The sequence below is a fragment of the Echinops telfairi genome, unplaced genomic scaffold (assembly GCF_000313985.2).
Source record: "Echinops telfairi isolate 266 unplaced genomic scaffold, ASM31398v2 ScPeMD7_7469;HRSCAF=8507_1, whole genome shotgun sequence".
In the NCBI taxonomy this organism is placed as follows: Eukaryota; Metazoa; Chordata; class Mammalia; order Afrosoricida; family Tenrecidae; genus Echinops; species Echinops telfairi.
The window spans coordinates 13,116,723-13,122,628 of record NW_022111373.1 but is presented as its reverse complement, the minus strand read 5'-3'; positions in this window follow the sequence as shown (position 1 = coordinate 13,122,628).

The window sequence follows — 5,906 nt, the reverse complement described above, 5'->3', positions numbered from 1 at the left end:
AAGACTAAGCTTAAAAACAAATGACACTGTTCTGTTGTGATTGTATCAAGGAATTTTGAGCAGCACAAACTAATGGCAGGGGGAAAAGGAAGCTGAACAGGAGGAATGCCATGCTGTAAGGTATAGAGTAGAACAAACCAGACCACAGTCCTCTTCCACCACCACCCTCACATGTACCGTTTCTTATGCAAAAGGAGGGAATGTTTAAGCCACTGATTGCAAGGAAGCTGTTGATATTTAATTCTGCATCTAGAACATGATTCAGTCAAATAAATTCTGTCTGACTGTATCTCTCATTCTCAATCTCATTCAGTCAGTTCAGCCAATGCTTCCTGAAACTCTTCTAGAATAAGAAGCACGAGAATGACAGTTTCTCTTACATAGGACTTCATTTGCTAAAGCCTCATAATTTTTTAAATACCCAGGGTTTATGAGGGGGGAACAAGATGTCACCGGCTTCTTTAAATGGGGTGGTGATTGCAAAGTGAGCTGGGAAACGGAAAAGAGGCAGCGGGTGAACATGAGGTAAGCCCAATCAACACTGCTTTAGCAGATGTTTTCAGATTACTGGGCATGTGTGATCAGTCAGAATGTGTATTTCTGATTTCTGAGGTGCTAACTCACTGAACTCGGGGGGTCAATACTGACTCCGAGAGACCCCTGTGGGTTTCCCAGACGGTGACTGTTTACTGGAGTGACACGCCCAATCTTTTTCCCACGGAACCCTGGTGGGTTGAATAGAAACTACTTACATCTCAGCCCAGCTCATCACCACTGCACCGCCAGGGCTCCTGGCTCCTGAGGGAGGACCCAGGAAGAGACTACATGCTAACGACCATGTGCCAGGAACGGTATTTTGGACAACAGTGGTTTCGGGGTGGCTTCAACTAGAGTTGTCAAACCTTTGCACCCAGGCTAACCAGAGAGCCCTAGAAAGGGGATTATTTCTTACAAACACGGTGATGTGTCTTTTGTGGTATGTAGCGAGCACATAATCTGATTATAGATCCTCCCTATAGATAGAATTTTCAAAATCTGATAAAAGAGGAAGTAATTGTTGGACTCAGACACAATAGTGGTTGTGATATTGAATCTGGACTCTCGATTCTAGAGCAGCAATTCTCAACCTGTGGGTCCCGACCCCTTTGGAGGTTGAATGACCCTTTCACAGGGGTCGCCCAATTCCTAACAGTAGCAAAATGACAGTTATAAAGTAGCAATGAAAATGTTATGGTTGGGGATCACTACACATGAGGAACTGTATTAAAGGGTGGCGGCATTAGGAAGGTTAAGAACCACTGTTCTAGAGGGTCATTAGAAAGAAAACATAGGCCTTACCTGTAGGTTCTGTATTCTAAGTTAAAACTTCTTATTGGTATCTAACCTCAGAATCTCACCGGCAATATCTCTAAGTCTGCGCCATTGCAGCCCACCCCTTTATCATCAATGAAACAAGTCACTGATCACAAGGAAATACCTTGCCCAGAAGAGGTTCAAGGTGGTTACTTATCTTTTCCATCGAGCCTTCTTCAACCCCTCCAGCATCCATTCAAAATTCCCCCTCTGGATCCTTCTTCCTCTGTTATCCTCCCCAGTTTCATGAACGCCTTGGGGTTTTCTACCCCCCTGCCCCTGCAAGGGGTCCCAGTTCTAGGCTTGAAATTCTGAGCCTTGCTCCTGGCACCATGATATGATTGGGGACTGGCATGTCCTCACTGTTCATTTCTGGAGAAAAGCTTTACATCTTATACTTTGTTCAGAGTGGGCCATCTCCATGGTGCCCTCTCCACATTGTTGATGTGCAAATATGTGAACAAAGCTCCATCTATTTATTTTACCAAAGTTTGTCTAAATCCCCTGGGATACTGGGCTTGAGGTACATGGGGAACCTGGAGGGAGAATGAATGAGAGACTGGGAGCAGGGGAGGGGAGGGAGAGGGAGGAAGGGCAGGACCAAGAAAATCCCATCACATCCAGGTGTTAACTTCATTATCAATGTCCCCTGTTAGAGTGAAGATAAAATAACAGGCAGAGCTGGAGCTGCTATTAATAATTAACTGAGCCTGTCCCCTCTGAGTATCTAAGGGCCAGCCACCGAAGAAGGAAGCACCCACGGCTACATGACACTCCAAAGCCATCTTTACAAGAGGCTGATCTTGACATGGGTCTAAGTCACCTCCAGACCAGAAGTGGTGAAAACTTTTGTCTCAAAGGTGACTAGATTGATCACCGTTAGGGACATCTTAGTAACAAGAGTTCTTTAAATATCCAGAGCTTAGGAAAGGGGGCTGGAAGCACACACAATGTTATTGGTCTCTGTGGATCTTCTAAGTGGAAAAATTCACATTCCCAAGTAAACTAAACATTTACACCATGAAATACCTTCAAAGTTCATTTCCATTCCTGCCAGTCCTCCACAGTAAGCTTCTGATTGCGCTGAACACCTGGCAAAGACAAAAAGTCCAGACTAAAGCCCTCACCATAAGCCCAAATCTCATTTTCTTAGCAGCAAGTTGCTGAAACCGTTAACTGATTTTTAAAATATTTGGTGCAAATAGCACATGACAATTGACATGCAGTTGACCCGATTTGCTAATAAGCATTTAGCAAATAGTCAAATAATACTTGTGATTCAAAATAACTGCAAATAGGGAATTACGTTAAATATTTAACAAGTAACTGAAGAAACTTTCTCTAATAAAAAAAATAGTAGAAATATATGCTAGTAGAATATAGGTTTAATTCCCTTTTAGCCTAGTCAATAACCTTTCCCAGAAAGTTAAATTGAATATGGGATAGGCCTAATCAATTTCAGTCAGTGTTGGCTCTAACCCATTTTATCGTGTTGCCAGCCGGTTTCCAAATGCGTTCATGGAACGTGAAGTCAGAGCAGCAGACTCGTCTGAGGATTTGGGGGGACACGTCCTGGTAGAAACTGACTGAGAAATGTGAAGGAGGGTGCTTAGGACTCAATTAAATTCAGCAAAGAGAAAGGAACTGTCATTTTTTTTCTGTGCTTGAAGATAGGGCATTTCTGGAAAAAAAGATAGCCGAACAGGCTTTAACTACCCTCTACAAACCTCTTTGTTTATCCTCCAACCAGCCTTTTCCAGTACTGAAGTAAAGAAATTTTGTGTTAATGCAACCAGGGTCTGATTACTCAGTGAGCAAGGTAAGCACAGGCTTACTTGTGCTTACTCACTAATCTATAGTGAACAATTTCAGTTTTTCACATCAAATATGTTTCCACGTATGGCTGGCCTGTCTCCCGACCCCACAGCACCTTCCTACAGAATCAAAGCCTCTTTTCAAATTCACAATCCCTGAGAAGGACAGAATACCCAGTTAGCAAGGTACACATGAGTCAACTTGTGCTTACTTCCTAATTAAAGTGAATTCTTTTTCATCACATCACAATTGTGAGCATTGTTGCATCAAATGCTGATTGCAGGTCTAAGTCAAAATAATAATTTTTGAGCAATTATCAAGTATGAGATCTACAGAGAAGCAAAAATATGTACTTCAAAAGATGTAAGAAACTACTTTTAAATGACTACAAAATCAAACAAGTTTCAAAATACCTACCTCATAATTTAAAAAAAAACTAAAGCCAAAAAGGAGAATGTTGAATTATAAAGAATAAGCAATTATTGCCATTTCTCCTATTACAAATAATCCTTCATTAAATTTTTAAAATGTTCTGGGTATAAAAGGATTTTTCTAATAGAAGAGAGTCAAGCTCAGGAAATAAGCTTTTTTAAAGAAAAGTAGGAGTAGGTCCCTAGGCCAAAGATCACAGCAAAAGGCAGGGACCATGGGAATTCCCACTGGTAACAAAACCAGGACTCTCTGGCAGCACAAAATGAAACCAAAGGCAGTGCTTACTGCCGCCGGCGTCTTGGAGAGACCAGATGAACCTGTGCAGAAAGACATTTAAATCTCTGACTAGTTCTATTAATGGGGTTTACACTTGTCTTTCTGTTTGTTCGTTTAACGAGCAATGACTCGGTGCTCAATTCTAAGAATACCCAATCTTTTCATTCTTGAATGGGAAAAACACTTGACAGAAGGTCTTAAGGGATGCAAATACACCACGCCCCCCTGAAAGGGGTAGTCTGATGTCATCTTTATTCTGCAGAAGGGGCCAGTAGACAGGAGAGAAAGGACAACCTCTGTGCCAGCTCTTTGTGACGGGGCATCGAGTTCCATGAAAAGTAAAAGCTGATAATCAAATCTTTCGTGTGTTGTAGAAAGGGGTGCCCCACTGCTGACTCCTGTTTGAACGAAGCTGGTGTGGTAACGGTGAGAAAAAACATTGCTACAGCCAATGGCTCTCTTGTTTGGTTCCTGCATTTACCAGCCATGGGCTTACAGGACTGTAGCTAACATCCACATCGTCTTGTACAGCTAATTAAAACATGTTTAAAAAATCTATTTTCATATTCATGAAGTTGATCTCAGTTTAGAAAAGCAGTCTTACAACTAGGAAATGTCAAGTCCAGGGTCAGAGCCACAGCCTGCGGCTCCCAGGCTAGCTTACCTTTTAGAACACACCAGAGAGAGTCACCATCAAACGGCAAGTCTTTTTACTCCAAGTTCATCTCTACCTCCATTTCGAGGAAACAGTTTTCTATAGGTATGCAGTCCTCGTGTTTGTTCCACAGCACGGGACAAAGCACCAGCAGATCCCCTTCTGATTTGGCCAGAACAGTGTTTTCCTTTTTGTTGTTTGTTGCATTTTACTTTATTTTTGGTTGTTTTATTGAGGTATAATTAACATGTCACACAATACAACAGTTAATCATATTAAGAAGGCCATCATTGCTGCAATCAACTTTGGAACATTTCTTCCTTCTTGTACCCATTGCTGTTGACTCCCCATCACCCCCCAAAATCCACTTCTGTAATTACTATCCCTGCTACTTACTGTCCCCATACATCCACCAATCCTGACCTTTCCATACAGAGAAACATACAAAGCAACGACCAAAAAACATAAAAGGATCAGTAACAATGATGAAATGAAATAGAAAAACCTTCAGCTGAAAAGAATGCAGAAAATGTTTTTTAAAAAACAGAATAAATTTTGAAGGGTCAAACGGGAATCTAATGACTACGTGTTACATTTCAGTCTATGTGCCCATACTACAATCCATGCTCCAGTGCCCTTTGTCTGATAGGAAGGCTAGTCACGTTCCTAGACTTTGATCAGTGGGGATTCACCAGACACTCAATGCACTGAGGGACCAGCAAATGGATTTTGGGCTCCACTATCATCCGTATTTAGAATTTAGTCTCTGGTACTAGTCTCTCCTCCTCTGGGTTTTGTTTTAAAGTGAATGCTTTTTAAAGGGCATGGCAGGTTGTAAGGGAGCCACCTTCCACAATTTGCCCAAGGCCCACCCATTTCCTACTATCTCCTATTAGCTTCCTACTATTACCTGACTACCTAACACATTGATCACACCTGTACGGCCATCTGCAAAGTACGTAGGTTTGTAGCCCCTGCTTGAAACAGCCACATATAATCACAGGAAGGCACAGTCATTGTCTAGTTGCCTCTACTCAACTCCGACTGTACTCTGACTCCTGGCAAATGGCACTGTGCACCATGGATGTTCAGAGGCAAATGTGAGGGAAGAAAATCTCTGGGCCTTTCTTTCAAGGCTCCTCTGTCTCCACGTGCTGGCTCTCCACTATTCAGTGAGCAGCCGGGAGGTCGTCTGTATCACTGGAGGACTCTCAGGAATGTGACCAAACCAGACCTGGTGTTTCATGGTTATCATCCATCTATTACAACTTCTTGTCTAATATGTGCCCTGAAGATGACCACATTACAATCAAAGAAAGTACTGTAGACGACCTGTAAGTAACCTGTAAGTAACTGCATCCTCTTCGTTTGTTCA